Here is a 16,309-nt window from a genome sequence, read left to right on the forward strand (position 1 = left end):
TGGCTTTTGTTAAATCATCAAGTTGAAGTAGGCTGTGATTCGATGATAAATTAAAAGGCACCGCATTGATTAAATACAACGTAAAACAAGCTAGCTAACCTAGTAATATCATCAACCATGTGTAGTTAACTAGTGATTATGTGAAGATTGATTGTTTTTTATAAGATAAGTTTAATGCTAGCTAGCAACTTACCTTGGCTCCTTGCAGCCACAAGATCCTTTTGTTGCTGCGCTCATGTAACAGGTGATCAGCCTGCCACGCAGTCTCCTCATGGATTGCAATGTAATCGGTGTCCAAAAAGGCTGATTACCGATTGTTATGAAAACTTGAAATCGGCTCTAATTAATCGTCCATGATTAATCGGTCAACCTCTAGTATGTGTATATAAAAATATACAGAATATGGCAAGTCTACACTCAATCGAGGACCTAAAATATACACCCTTGATAAAGATGAGCAAAAATGACAGTATATAATAAATAATTAAAATACTGAGGTATATTATATGCTAAAAAAAAGTGGGGAAATTCTTATATTTTATACTAATACAATTGCTCTGAGAAATACATGTTTAACAAATCCTATGTATTTTTTCTCAAAAAGGTAGGCATCAAAATTATTGACACTAGAAGTCTTCTCGGATCCACCTGTACCCAAATACCCGAGACCTGATCCGGGACCCAAAATTCTAAGGGTGCTTTCACATATCCCCTTATGATCTGGAGCATCTGGTACCCTGATCCGCACTATAAAGCATGTGAGAAAAGCAAATTGACCCTGGCTGAAACGGATCTTGGACCTGCGTGAGTGGGTAATGGGTCCAAGACCAGAGTACCAGGTATTGTGACGAGGCAGCCCGAGTCACGTAGAACTTTTTTGCCCGTTGTAAACAAGCTAGCTTGCGAACATCATGTAGAATGTGCGTCTTGCTAATCACACCCTGAAAATTTTATTTTCAGATCTTGTGAAAGCAAAATGTGTTCTGTAGAATTGTCACAAACGCTACAGGAAACTTAACCAGGGTACTGAATTTCATATGTGAAAACGCCCTAAATAATGTCATGGGTCGGATCTGATATGATTTGCACGGGTCTCGGGTATGTGTAATTTTAACTGACTTGTCCAGAAGGACCCGTACAGATACAAACACAACTGCTAGAGTGAGAGAGAGGCATTTTTATAATTTATGCTGGTGCTCTTGCTTTTTACGAGAGTGGTGCATTTAGCTTGTTGTTGTTGGCCAATCATAAGTAATCAAAGCGGCAATCAGAACTCCATGTTCATGTCATCTGACCAAAGCACCGGTTCCAATCCAAGTGCCAAAGCCGTTTAGCAAACTCCAGACGTTTACATTTACGATGTTGACTAGCTAAGCTCATGCGTAGGAACACGTCAGGTTGGTTCATGGTAGTGACTAAAGTGAAGGTAGACTCTCCCAGCAATGCTGTAGTGGTGTCTCCCATGATGAAACAGTCCTCTCCATCCTGCCAAATGCATCTCAAATACTTCCTCTGGGACCCAGGTATCAAATCATACAGTACATTGAATCAATAAAAAACACTTGGTTCTCTGATCTTACTGCCCTTGTCCGACTACCTTATACAGACAGCAGTTTTATTGTCAAGGGTTAGCAAATGCGCCACACTGCCCCTCCCCCAGTACAATATAACGTTTTAGATAACAACGGTTAGATTTATCATTAGGCTTCACAGGGCTGCAGCCTGCCCCACTGTAGGCCTCTGTGCATAGGGAGGGCACCCATCAGGCGGTGGTGTTGGCATCCTGAGAGCATCAGCGTGCATGGCTGGAGGACACCTTCCTAGGCCGCATCCCCACCTCCTTCCAGATCCACCTCCACTCCCAACGCGCTGAGGGTTGCCGTGGAGACGTGGCTATAGACTAGCTGCAGTTCCTGGACTGTGCCCTGCCTTGTGAGTCTCTTTTTCAGTCTTTTGATTCCTCTATTTCTCTTTTATTTTTCTCTTAGATTTGTTAATCTGTGTCAGTTTTAACATCACTTTGAGATTAAAGCGGTGATTCGTTTAACTCTGTTTCTCTCTCAATCTATCTCTCTTTAACTCTCTACCTCTGCCTGCCTCTACATCCCTCTGTTTTCAGTGCCAGTGCCAGGGGTTACTGGAGTGTGCTAGGGAAGGCTGTGTGGAGGAGCGTCAGGTCTGTGACGGCACTGATGACTATGGTGATCGAACTGATGAGAAGAATTCTGGTGAGATACACCTTATTCCAACCCTCTTCCACTATTTTCATGAACAATTAAATTATGTATTACAAGTAGAGGCAACTTTTGATTAAGAATGTAGAATGCAACAAATGACCAGCGCGGATGTGCAGGATTGTACTGGATTTGTTACTAAGTGTTGCCCACTTGTATGTGGCTGTGTGTTTAGAAGGCTACTGGGGCTGTGACTTTGAGAACAGAGTGTGTGTGACTGGGACCTGAGGACTATCTCCACTGGTCTGAAGTGGACATGGAGCAGTTAGGCCAACATCTCCATGACACACCCTCTCAAAGGACCCGGGAGAGACCACTCCACCAACACTGCATAACGTACAAGCTCAATGTCACTATAGAACATCATTGTCCTGTGCTGATTTCATTTCTCAATGAGATGTCTTCAACTTGTGTTGTTGCCCTGAATGTCACTTCCTGTATGTCACCGTACCTGAAGGGGGTTGAAATCTGATTGGACATCCTTTCAAAGCCCTCTTCTATAACCCACCAATAGCACACATCCTTGCAAGATATTCACTAAGGCAAAGGTGCCACTTTGGTTTTAAAAGTGGGGGGGACATAACCTGGTGGGGGGTGTGGGGGTCCTCCCCCCAAATTGTTTTGGCCATCTAAAGCTAATTTCCTGCATTTTTACACAACCCAATATGCCTCTAAATATCTCTATTTTCACAACAAAAAGTAAGCAAAAATGCCCACAGTCTTCAAGCTAAGTAAGAGATCATTAAATATGACTGAACTGGATCAAAGGTAATTCAATAACAAATATTGGGTTGCACCTTTAACCAATAGCCTAACAAAAGAACAACTCTTGAAAAAATACAAAGACTTTTGATTGTCTTTATTAAGACATCCTCTATATCAAGTTTCAGCCAGACCGACCAGCCAGCTCAAGCCGCCTGCATGCTCCCCCCACCAGTCTAGTCAATAACTCAACTCTCCCAACACAATTTCCTTCCCAGGTCCCACCTTTTAAAAAAATTAAGCTTTGGGAACAAAAAAACACATACACCTCCAATATACACTGCTCAAAAAAATAAAGGGAACACTTAAACAACACAATGTAACTCCAAGTCAATCACACTTCTGTGAAATCAAACTGTCCACTTAGGAAGCAACACTGATTGACAATACATTTCACATGCTGTTGTGCAAATGGAATAGACAAAAGGTGGAAATTATAGGCAATTAGCAAGACACCCCCAATAAAGGAATGGTTCTGCAGGTGGTGACCACGGACCACTTCTCAGTTCCTATGCTTCCTGGCTGATGTTTTGGTCACTTTTGAATGCTGGCGGTGCTTTCACTCTAGTGGTAGCATGAGACGGAGTCTACAACCCACACAAGTGGCTCAGGTAGTGCAGTTCATCCAGGATGGCACATCAATGCGAGCTGTGGCAAAAAGTTTTGCTGTGTCTGTCAGCGTAGTGTCCAGAGCATGGAGGCGCTACCAGGAGACAGGCCAGTACATCAGGAGACGTGGAGGAGGCCGTAGGAGGGCAACAACCCAGCAGCAGGACCGCTACCTCCGCCTTTGTGCAAGGAGGTGCACTGCCAGAGCCCTGCAAAATGACCTCCAGCAGGCCACAAATGTGCATGTGTCTGCTCAAACGGTCAGAAACAGACTCCATGAGGGTGGTATGAGGGCCCGACGTCCACAGGTGGGGGTTGTGCTTACAGCCCAACACCGTGCAGGACGTTTGGCATTTGCCAGAGAACACCAAGATTGGCAAATTCGCCACTGGCGCCCTGTGCTCTTCACAGATGAAAGCAGGTTCACACTGAGTACATGAGCACATGTGACAGACGTGAGAGTCTGGAGACGCCGTGGAGAACGTTCTGCTGCCTGCAACATCCTCCAGCATGACCGGTTTGGCGGTGGGTCAGTCATGGTGTGGGGTGGCATTTCTTTGTGGGGCCGCACAGCCCGCCATGTGCTCGCCAGAGGTAGCCTGACTGCCATTAGGTACCGAGATGAGATCCTCAGACCCCTTGTGAGACCATATGCTGACACATGCACATTTGTGGCCTGCTGGAGGTCATTTTGCAGGTTTCTGGCAGTGCACCTCCTTGCACAAAGGCGGAGGTAGCGGTCCTGCTGCTGGGTTGTTGCCCTCCTACGGCCTCCTCCACGTCTCCTGATGTACTGGCCTGTCTCCTGGTAGCGCCTCCATGCTCTGGACACTACGCTGACAGACACAGCAAACCTTTTTGCCATAGCTCGCATTGATGTGCCATCCTGGATGAACTGCACTACCTGAGCCACTTGTGTGGGTTGTAGACTCCGTCTCATGCTACCACTAGAGTGAAAGCACCGCCAGCATTCAAAAGTGACCAAAACATCAGCCAGGAAGCATAGGAACTGAGAAGTGGTCTGTGGTCACCACCTGCAGAACCATTCCTTTATTGGGGGTGTCTTGCTAATTGCCTATAATTTCCACCTTTTGTCTATTCCATTTGCACAACAGCATGTGAAATTTATTGTCAATCAGTGTTGCTTCCTAAGTGGACAGTTTGATTTCACAGAAGTGTGATTGACTTGGAGTTACATTGGGTTGTTTAAGTGTTCCCTTTATTTTTTTGAGCAGTGTATATTAACACACAAACAGCAAATCTTCCATATAATTAATTTCATAGGCCTAACGGTACTGTAGAGCTCTTTTTACTTGCACACAATATAGCTGGGTCGCCCCATCCTGTCCCTAGGGGTCCACCACCCTGCAGTGCCCCAACCCAACACACCCCACGCAGCTTTAGGATCTTCATGAAAATTCATTATTGTTTTCGGGTGTGTTAGGCCAAGGCCAGTGTGACAACCCACAGGAAGGCAGATCCCCAGGGCCAGGACTGAGCAGCCCAGCAGCTAAGGATTGCTTAAATAGGTATCTCCCCTGACGTGGGCATGTTTTCAATACAGACTCCTTTAGTCGTACTGTATTCTATATAAGGCATCCAGACCTTATGAAAGTTGCCCAGTATACCATTAATCCTGTAATAAATCAAATGTAGTGATACATAACTTGACATTGTGGGAGGATAACCAACCTTCCAACTAATGGAAATACATTTCTTAGCCATTATAAATGCTAGATTACACAGTTTCTTCAGATAACAGTCTCCAGTATCAACATTTTCAAGCAAACAAAAACAGAGAAGGGAGAATCTGAAGACATGCTGAGATAAAAGTGCATATTCTTTGCCAGAATTCAGCCACCCTTCACAAGACCATAACATATGGAAATATGTCCCCTTTTCTGTTTTACACCTCCAGCAGAATAACTACATTGATGAGTGCATGATATTCAGTTTCACTGGCATATAATATGTTCTACGGATGGTCTGAAACTTCAGTAAGTTACAGTGCATTCGGAAAATATTCAGACCCCTTGATTTTTTCCCACATTTTGTTATGTTACAGACTTATTCTAAAATGTATTAAATAGTTTTTTCCCTTCATCAATCTACACACAATACCCCATAATGACAAAGCAAAAACATGTTTTTAGAAATGATTGCAAATTTATAAAATAAAAAAAACATATCACATTTACATAAGAATTCAGACCCTTTACTCAGTACTTTTATTGAAGCACCTTTGACAGCGATTACAGCCTCGAGTCTTCTTGGGTATGGTACTACAAGCTTAGTACTCCTGTATTTGGGGAGTTCCTCCCATTCTTCTCTGTAGATCCTCTGAAGCTCTGTCAGGTTCGATGGGGAGCGTCGCTGCACAGCTGTTTTCAGGTCTCTCCAGAGATGTTCGATCAGGTTCAAGTCCGGACTCTGGCTGGGCCACTCATGGACATTCAGAGACTTGTCCCGAGGCCACTCCTCTGTTGTCTTGGCTGTGTGCTTAGGGTCGTTGTCCTGTTGAAAGGTGAACCTTCGCCCCAGTCTGGGGTCCTGAGCGCTCTGAAGCAGGTTTTCATCAAGGATCTCTCTGTACTTTGCTCCGTTCATCTTTTCCTCGATCCTGACTAGTCTCCCAGTCCCTGCCACTTAAAAACATCCCCACAGCCTAATACTGCCACCACTATGCTTCACCGTAGGGATGGTGCCAGGTTTCCTCCAGGCGTGACGCTTGGCATTCAGGCCAAAGAGTTCAATTTTGGTTTCATCAGATCAGAGAATCTTGTATCTCATGGTCTGAGAGTCTTTAGATGCCTTTTGGCAAATTCCAAGTTGGCTGTCATGTGCCTTTTACTGGGGAGTGGCTTCCGTCTGGCCACTCTACCATAAAGGCCTGATTTGGTAGAGTGCTGCAGAGATGGTTGTTCTTCTAGAAGGTTATCCCATCTCCACAGAGGAACCCTAGAGCTCTTTCAGAGTGACCATCGGGTTCTTGGTCACCTCCCTGACCAAGGCCATTCTCCCCCGATTGCTCAGTTTGGCCTGGGCGGCCAGCTCTAGGAAGAGTCTTGGTGGTTCTAAACTTCTTCCATTTAAGAATGATGGAGGCCACTGTGTTCTTGGGGACCTTCAATGCTGCAGAAATTGTTTGGTACCCTTCCCCAGATCTGTTCCTTGAGATAATCCTGTCTCAGAGCTCTACGGACAATTCCTTCAACCTCATGGCTTGGTATTTACTCTGACATGCACTGTCTACTATGGGATCTTATATCGATATGGATGTACCTTCCCAAATCATGGATGTACCTTCCCAAATCATGTCCAATCAATTGAATTTACCACAGGTGGACTCCAATCAAGTTGTAGAAACATCTCAAGTATGATCAATGGAAACAGGATCCACCTGAGCTCATTTTCGAGTCTCATAGCAAAGGGTCTGAATACTTACTGTATGTAAATAAGGTATTTCTGTTTTTTATTTTAATAAATTGCTATTATTGGGTATTGTTTATAGATTGATGAGGAAAAATGTTTTTTAATCCATTTTAGAATAAGGCTGTAATGTAACAAAATGTGGAAAAGTCAAGGGGTCTGAATACTTTCCGAATGCACCGTATGTCTGAGAATATATGAACATGACTGGGCATTCAAACATATCTGTATACATTCATCATTATCAATAGCTTCTACCAGGTCTTCCTCACATTTGTTGTTTTACATGTTTTGTTTCATTGGGAAAAGCCTCTATCAACCATTGATACAGTTTGGAAATCAACTTTGGAGGTTTGTCAGACTGCCTTAAAATAGCATCTGGCTTGTCCAGTGCTGCACAGAAAGGAGAATAAAGTGTTGTACCTGCAAAAATTCCCTGCCTGCCTGATCTTGCCTCGACTCCTGTCACAATCTGATCCTCCTAAGATGAGGCATGACTAAGAATTACCTTGTTGTACATTTATACATGATATTATCCAAGAATAGAATCAATGGTTCAATAATTGAAATGACCATTATTCCCAGATCCCAGACTGTAGCTTTATACTTAAGATTCTGAACTTTATATCATTAACTGATATTGTTAATATACAGCAAAATTCACCTGAGCTGGTCTTCCCTGGCTGTCTGACCCTGCTGGGACCCCTGTCACCATATGATCCTGCTAAGACATGATGAGCATAGTGTTGTGTACTGACTGTGCACAAGAGTGCAGAACCTGCAGGTGCCGACACAGATCATTGCAGCAGGGTTGGCATTTTTCATTCTGCGATTCTGCGGGCGGTCAGACAGAGGACTTTGGGAAGAAAATATTTTTGTTGTCCCACAGATTATTTAGATACAGTCCTCTTTCTGCTTTAGATGCGTAAGCCTACCTATTGTATTAAAATGTATATTTTTTTGCATTATTCACACACAGATTTCGCTGCTTCAACTTCTGTAGACTACCTCTCCTAGTTGGGCGTGAGAGTTCAAGTGCTCCTAGTATGTGTGGTCTCATTGAAATAGAGTAGGCTACCTACACGGGCGAGGAATCAAGGCATCAAATCAAATTGTATTTGTCACATGCACTGAATACAACAGGTGTAGACCTTACAGAGAAATGCTTACTTACTGTACAAGCCCTTAACCAACAATTCAGTTCAAGAAATAGTCAAGAAAACATTTACTAAATAAACTAAAGTTAAAAAAATATATATAAGTAACACAATACATTTACATAACAATAAGGAGGTTATATACAGGGGGTACCGTAACATTTGTACTGTATCTATTTACCGTTACTCTGTCCCCTTCCCATCTTTCATCCAAATTTCCCCTAACCTCCTGGGCATCATTGCACTAACGATACCAGTAATATCTGTGACTTTCATGAAGACTGTGCAGATAAAGATGACGAGGCCAAGTGTGGTGAGTACTCTGGGTTTATGACATACACTGAGTGTACAAAGCATTAGGAACACCTTCCTAATATTGAGTTGCACCTCCATCTTTTGCCCTCAGAACAACCTCAATTCGTTGAGGCATGGACTTTACAAGGTGTCAAAAGCGTTCCACAGGGATGCTGGCCCATGTTGACTCCAATGCTTCTTCCCGAAGTTGTCAAGTTGGCTCCATGTCCCTCTGAATGGCACAAATGCACAATCCATGTCTCAATTGTCTCAAGGCTTAAAAATCCAGTCTCCTCCCGTTCATCTACACCACGTGTCAAACTCATTTCTCAGAGGGCTGAGTGTCTGCGGGTTTTTGCTCCTCCCTTGTACTTAATTGATATATTAAGGTTACTGATTAGTAAGGAACTCCCATCACCTGGTTGCAGTGGTGCAACTTTCACTTTCTGAAATTGCATTTTTGTCCCCCCCAGTTTTATCATTGGAATGTGATATAAAACGAGGCAACAGTCTGCTTTAGGACCATGCGTACGCCTCTGTGTGGTCGGGTAGGCTGTTTGAGTGTTTATCCGACTGGGGGAAAAAATAAGAAAGTATGTCCCCACCACTTCTAAAACCAAGTTGGCACCCCTGCCTGGTTGTATAGGTCTTAGTGAAAGGAAATAACAAGAATCAGCAGACACTGATTTGACACCCTTGATCTACACTGATTAAACTGGATTTAAGAAGTGACATCAATAAGGGATCATTGTTTTCCCCTAGATTCACATGGTCGGTCTAAGTCATGGAAAGAGGTGTTCCTAAGGTTTTGTACACTCAGTGTATTTATTATTTCATCTGTAGCATGTTTGTATTATTTATTTCATGATTTTGAGTGTGAATCTGCATGTTCTTAGTATATTTTTATTTAATAGGGATCCCCATTAGCTGCTGCCAAGGCAGCTACTCTTACTGGAGTCTGAACACATTAAGGCAGTAACATCACACATAAAACAAAAGATAAAACAGTACATCATATAACATTATTACACCACTACAATATATCTACAATACAAAATGTATAATACCACCATACAACAATATTACAATGTGCGTGTGTGTAGAGTGCGTGTGTCTGTACCTGTGTATTTCTTCACAGTCCCCAATGTTCCATAAGGTGTATTTTTATCTGTTTTATTCATCTGACTCTTCTGCTTGCATCAGTTGCCTGATGCAGATAGGAGTTTCATGTAGTCATGGCTCTATGTATTACTGTGCGCCTCCCATAGTTTGTTCTTGACTTGTGGATTGTGAAGAGACCTCTGGTGGCATGTCTTGTGGGGTATGCATGAGTGACCGAACTGTGGGCTAGTAGTTTAAACAGACACCTCGTGCATTCAGCATGTCAACACTTCTTACAAAAACAAGTAGTGATTAAGTCAATCTCTCCTCCACTATGTTAGCTCTACTATGTTAGCTCTGAGACAATTGTAATTTTCCAAGGTCCCTCTTTGTGGCACCTGACCACATGACTGAACAGTAGTCCAGGTGCAACAAAACTAGGGCCTGTAGGACCTGTCTTGTTGTTAAGAAGGCAGTGTAACGCTTTATTATTAACAGACTTCTTGCCGTCTTAGCTACATGTTTTGACCATGACAGTTTACAATCCAGGGTTACTCCAAGCAGTTTAGTCACCTCAACTTGCTAAATTTCCACAATATTCATTACAAGATTTAGTTGAGATTTAGGGTTTATTCAATGATTTGTCCCAAATACAATGCTTTTCGTTTTTGAAATATTTAGGACAAACGTATTCCTTGCCACCCATTCTGAAACTAACTGCAGCTCTTTGTTAAGTGTTGCAGTGATTTCACTCGCTGTAGTACAGTAGCTGACGTGTATAGTTTTGAGTCATCCGCATACATAGACACACTGGCTTTACTCAAAGCCAATGGCATGTCATTAGTAAAAATTGAGAAAAGTAAGGGGCCTAGACAGCTGCCTTGGGGAATTCCTGATTCTACCTGGATTATGTTGGAGAGGCTTCCATTAAAGAACACCCTCGGTGTTCTGTTAGACAGGTAACTCTTTATCCACAATATAGCGAGGGGTGTAAAGCCACAACACATACGTTTTTCCAGCAGTAGACTATAATCGATGTGAAAAGCCACACTGAAGTCTAACAAACAGCTCCCACAATCTTTTTATCAACAATTTCTCTCAGCCAATCATCAGTCATTTGTGTAAGGGCCATGCTTGTTGAATGTCCTTCCCTATAAGTGTGCTGAAAGTCTGTTGTAAATTTGTGTACTGTAAAATAGCATTGTATCTGGTCAAAGTAAAAAAAAATCCCAAAAGTTTGTTAACATGCTGATTTGTTGGCTGTTTGAGCCAGTAAAAGGGGCTTTACTATTCTTTGCTAGCGGAATTACTTTTGCTTCCCTCCATGCCTCAGGGCACACACTTTCTAGTAGGCTTATATTCATGATATGGCAAATAGGAGTGGCAATATCGTCTGCTATTATTCTCAGTAATTTTACATCCAAGTTGTCAGACACCGGTGTCTTGTCATTGTTGATATACAACAATAATTTTTTCACCTCTTCCACACTCCCTTTACGGGATTCAAAATTACATTGCTTGTCTTTCATAATTTGATCAGTTATACGTGGATGTGTAGTATCGGCGTTTGTTGCTGTCAAGTCATGCCTACGTTTGCAGGGCAGAGTGACCGTGCTTCCAGTCCCGGTACAACCAATAGCGTAGGCTTTCACTAACGAAGACTACGTCCCTGTAAGTACACTCTGAATTAATGAACTTCTATTCACTTATTTATTCTAAGCTATGCTGCTCTGTGAATAACCTATGAATATCTGCCTTTGTGTGTCTGCAGGACTCCACAGAATTAGTGAGGGAGGAGATGGTGTTGAAGGGGAGTCTGCAGCCTAGTGGTGGCTTTGTGAAATTAAGGCGATATTACAGCAGAAGAACTGCTTGTGTTGTCTTGCACCTGACACACACAGACCTGGATATCAGGATAGCAGTAATTTGCTAACTGTGAGTGAAGTGTCTATAGCGTCCACTGAACACGTTCGCAAACCCCACACACACATACACTCACACTCATCCATGTACCATTGCAATCAATGGAGCAGCTGCAGATTCGACTGACTGGGTACTGAAGTCTGGGACTTCTCCAGGTGGACAGTCCGGATAGTTGGAGGTCAAAGGTGCAAGAGATGAGATGGCTCACTGTTTGCATTTCTAACTGCCAAAGCATGAAATTGCCCCTTCTGTCTTCAGAGACAAGACACTCTGCTCTGTTGTGGTAATCCTACTAATAGAGTTAGGTGTAGAAGAAATGGAGAACGTGTCTGACCTCGAATCCTGTCGGTTAGCTACAGTGCTGAATTAAATCTATAGCTTATTGATATGAGAGCCATGCTGTATAGCTGTTTGTCATAGAGTGCAGCTGGTCAAACTTCAAGCAAGAGAGACGGAGACAGGGAGAGGGATTGCATGCCCTATATTAGAACTTGTGATAGGTGCCTTGTTAAAATTGGCTTCCAAATAGAGTACAAATGTTCTGGGGCAAATAGAAGAAGACTATAAGAGGAAAATTAAGAGCATGTATTATCAAGCAAAATGTTGTTGAAATTGTACCAAATTGTATGTTTTGAGATTATGACTATTATTCATTAAAACAGTAAATGTCATGCACCATATTGCTTCAGTTTAGTTTTACAATAAATATAAATTAATTTGCTTATGACACATTGTGACAAGTGACATCAATGGTACATATTCATATTAAACTGTCAGACCAATTTGTAGGCTAATTATAGGTCTAATCTGTCATAATTTAAGTAAATTGCATCCTATTATTTATTTGGTCAAGAGTACAGGTGGTGTTGCCCTGGTCAAATGAGAAATTGACTTGGGAAAAAAGATGAACAAGGGAATGACGATATCGCCCCTAGCAACACCTACGTCTCCACGGCAACATCCTCCCCTGTCCTCTTCTCTTCGGTGGCATCAATCACACAGCCTGTTTTCGATCAGACTACCAACTCCTACAAAAATGGTTGGGTTACACACTGTATTGACAGGTGTAGTGGCATTAATTCGGCTGTAGCCTAGCCATAGTCTATAGTTAGATCAGACTATTGCACGGGCGGTTAGGCTACCTAATGACAGCGCACACATCCATATAGGTGGGTGGTTGTAAGGCGCAAATTAGGAGGGAGCTGGCCTCGAATGAAACTCGGATGCAATTCCATAAAAACAAATGATTTAATTGCTCTCCAAAATAAACAGAATATACCACGCGCTTACACCGATCCTGACTCCCGCTGCTCGGACAAACCTCCTTTCCAGGCTCGTGCCATCCGTCCTCTTCCAATACCTTAACTGATGTGGTGCGCGGATAAGCTTTTTTTCACCTGCACCCGCCCGCAATTCCTAATAACCCACCCGCAATTGCTAATAACCCACCCGCAACCGCCCTGATATACACGACTCAACGTGCATAGGCCTATCAGCTTTTATGATGCGTTTTTGATGAAGACAGCACCTCTACATATGGTATATAACGGTGAGCATTGCAATCTCTCAAGATGCAGAAATAAATAAATCATACTTCTCCGCTCCTGTTCCCAAGCCCAAATTATGCCTACATTTGGTGTATAATTTTACTGCAATAAATGCTTAATTCTGCAGAAGTTATTAAGGCTATGTGATAGGTTATAGATCTACAGTTAGTGTCCAGATTTCAGTTACAGTGCAATTAGTGCAACCAATGACAATAGTGAGGGGTGTGTCATAATGATTAAGTTAATTAGAATGAACATATTAGGTGTACGCTAATAAGCTGTAGAAAGAATATATCAATTTATAAGACGCAGGTTCTCTGCTAATTACCCTGCAGGTTTTTATTTTCTTGTTCTTTCCCCTGCAGAGTGTAAGAGTATCGTGGCTTTCTAATACGTTGAGACATTAACTTTGGAGTTCCTTAACGGAGTTACTCCATCATATGGTGCTGTTTTTACTGCTTGGATATTAAACCGGCGTCAAACAAAAAAACAAATAAATTAAATCCATTACCTGGTTGCTGTTTTTTTGTCTGCCTGCTTTTCATTTTTTTGCAAAGGTACTAGGTAATTTATCCCTCACCGGGTTCCTATTCCTCCAAGCGGGTCACGACATAAGCTCTCCCAGGGCGTCAGACTCCTGCTCCGTGGCCTTGTTGGTTTGGCTGAGCTAATGGCTTCCCTTTGTGACAGGTGTGATGGTGGCATCCCCCCTGGGGTCTGTCTGGGTTTGAGCCACGTGGAGAGGGTGGTGGATCGCCCTACCGGATGCCTGTTTTGTGTGGTGTTCTCAGAACGCCTGCACCTGGTGCGATTGGAGGCCATGTGCAAGTGGGTCAGCCAGGCCTGGGCTCAGGCTGGGCTCCCTCCCTCAGGAGTGGTGCACCAGCGAGCTGTTAGTCCCTCTACTGTGCCCAATACCCCTCCCAGGAAGCGTGGTCGGAGCCACTACAGGCAGAGCCCATCTGCTGCCAGTCCTGGACGGGGGCAGGAGTCGGAACCGCTGGGACCACCTTGAATGGAGAGTGCATGCCCTGCGTCAGGAGGTTGATAGCTTCGATGGCGATGACAGCTGTTCCCTGTTGGCCAGTGATAGGCTGTTCTTGGGGGACGATGCTGGCACTGTTCATCACGGTGAGTGGGGCTACCAGGCTGACAGGCCATCAGAAGCCGGCAGCGGGGATTCATCGCCCCCAGCGGCTCGAGAGGCTATGAGGAGCCTACTCACTCGGGTAGCCACTGCACTGGGAATCAAACTGGTGGACAGTGATGACTCTCCATCTGTCCCCATCTCTGCTGAGTTCCGTGAGGCCTTGCAGGAGAGCTGGGTCTCTGCCAGGGGGCGCTTCCGACTCACAGCAGAGACTGGACCATGGAGTTATGTTGCGGGTGCAGAGTCACTCGTCCTCCGGGAGTACCCGACCATGGACACCATGATAGCTGACATGGTCCTCCCAGACCGGGAGATTATAGGGTGGAACCCACGACTGAAGCCAGCACCCCCCAGAGTCTTTAATGCGGACCTGAAAGCCACATATGGTCCCTCTGCTCTCTTTGCCGCCTTAGCAACGCAGCCATGCTGCTGCAGGCCTACCTGCAGACTCTGTTGCCCTGGCTGCAGGAGTTCCTCCGGGAAGCGATGGAGGTGTCTTGCCTGCTTTCTCTGCTCCAGAGAGATGTGGCCCGTGCCATCTCTGGCTGGCCCAATCCCATCTGCCAGCTGCTCTCCAGAGCACATTTGCCACTCTCCCCATCACCCCAGGGCTGACATTTGGCCCAGGGGTTCGTAGGGATTGGGAGACCCTGAGATGGTTCATGCCACATCCTCAGGCCCCGGGTCCAAGGTGCCACCCACCTGCACCCGAATGATGGTGGGGTCCCTCCCGCCTCGTGCTGAGGGACGACAGAGGGGAGGGGCACAGCATACGGTGGAGCAACAACCTGTCAACCATCACCGCCATAGGGACGTGCCTGGGGGACCCAGGAGCTCGGCGCCAGAGGAGAGGCGGACCCCGGTAGGACCCCTGACACACCCTTCCCTGGCCTCTGCCGCTTCTCCTGGTCCCCCTGGGTGTTGTCCACAATGCTCGAGGGGTACCGACTCCAATTCCGGTGCTGGTCCTCGTCCTTCAGGGGCCTTTGTGTCACCACAGTGGCCGACCCCCTGAAGAAAACCCTGCGGAGATCTCCTCACTCCTGGACAAGGGTGCCAACCGCAGGATTGATACATCAGAACGGCTAGGTGGGTTCTACTCCACTTATTTTGTGGTCCCAAAAAGAGACAGAGGGTTTCGACCGATTCTGGACCTCTGCAACCTCAATGAGTATTTGAAGGTACTGAGGTTTCACATGCGGTCCCCAGCCCGCGTGTTGCAGGCCGTGTCCAGGGACCAATGGTTTGTGACGCTGGACCTGAGGGATGTGTACTTCCATGTTCCTGTTTACCCAGCTCATTGGCAGTACCTACAATTCACTTTCGAAGGGATGGCTTACGAATTCATGGTTCTTCCCTTCGGCCTCTCCTTGTCACCCCGCACTTTCACAAAGTGCATGGATGCTGTCCTGGCACCTCTCATGTCCCGAGGATTGATGATCCTCAATTACCTGGACGAATGATCTTTTATGGAATGATCTGCCTGTCCATGTGTACCTTTTAAGTCTTTATTGAAGACTCCTCTCTTCAGTGGGTCCTATGATTGAGTGTAGTCTGGCCCAGGGGTGCAAAGGTGAACGGCAAGGCACTGGAGCGACAAACTACCCTTGCTGTCTCAGCATGGCCGGCTCCCCTTTCTCCACTGGCTTACTGGTCACTGGCTTACTGGTGCTCTTCCATGCCGTCCCTAGGAGGGGTGCGTGACTTGAGTGGGTTGAATCATAGATGTGATCTTCCTGTCCGGTTTTGTGTCCCCTCGGGCTCTTGCTGTGGAGGAGATCTTCGTGGGCTATACTCAGCCTTGTCTCAGGGTAGTAAGTTGGTGGTCTGTTGATATCCCTCTAGTGGTGTGGGGGCTGTGCTTTGGCAAAGTGGGTGGGGTTATATCCTGCCTTGTTGGCCCTGTCCGGGCCCCGTATTATCGGACGGGGCCACAGTGTCTCCCGACCCACCTGTCTCAGTCTCCAGTATGCTGTAATAGTTTTAGTGCCGGGGGGCTAGGGTCAGTCTGTTATATCTGGTGTAATTCTCCTGTCTTATCTGGTGCCCTGTTTAATTAAAGTATGCTCCCTCTTATTCTCTCTCTCTCCCGGAGGACCTGAG

Source organism: Salvelinus alpinus, chromosome 18, assembly GCF_045679555.1.
Source record: "Salvelinus alpinus chromosome 18, SLU_Salpinus.1, whole genome shotgun sequence".
Classification (NCBI taxonomy): Eukaryota; Metazoa; Chordata; class Actinopteri; order Salmoniformes; family Salmonidae; genus Salvelinus; species Salvelinus alpinus.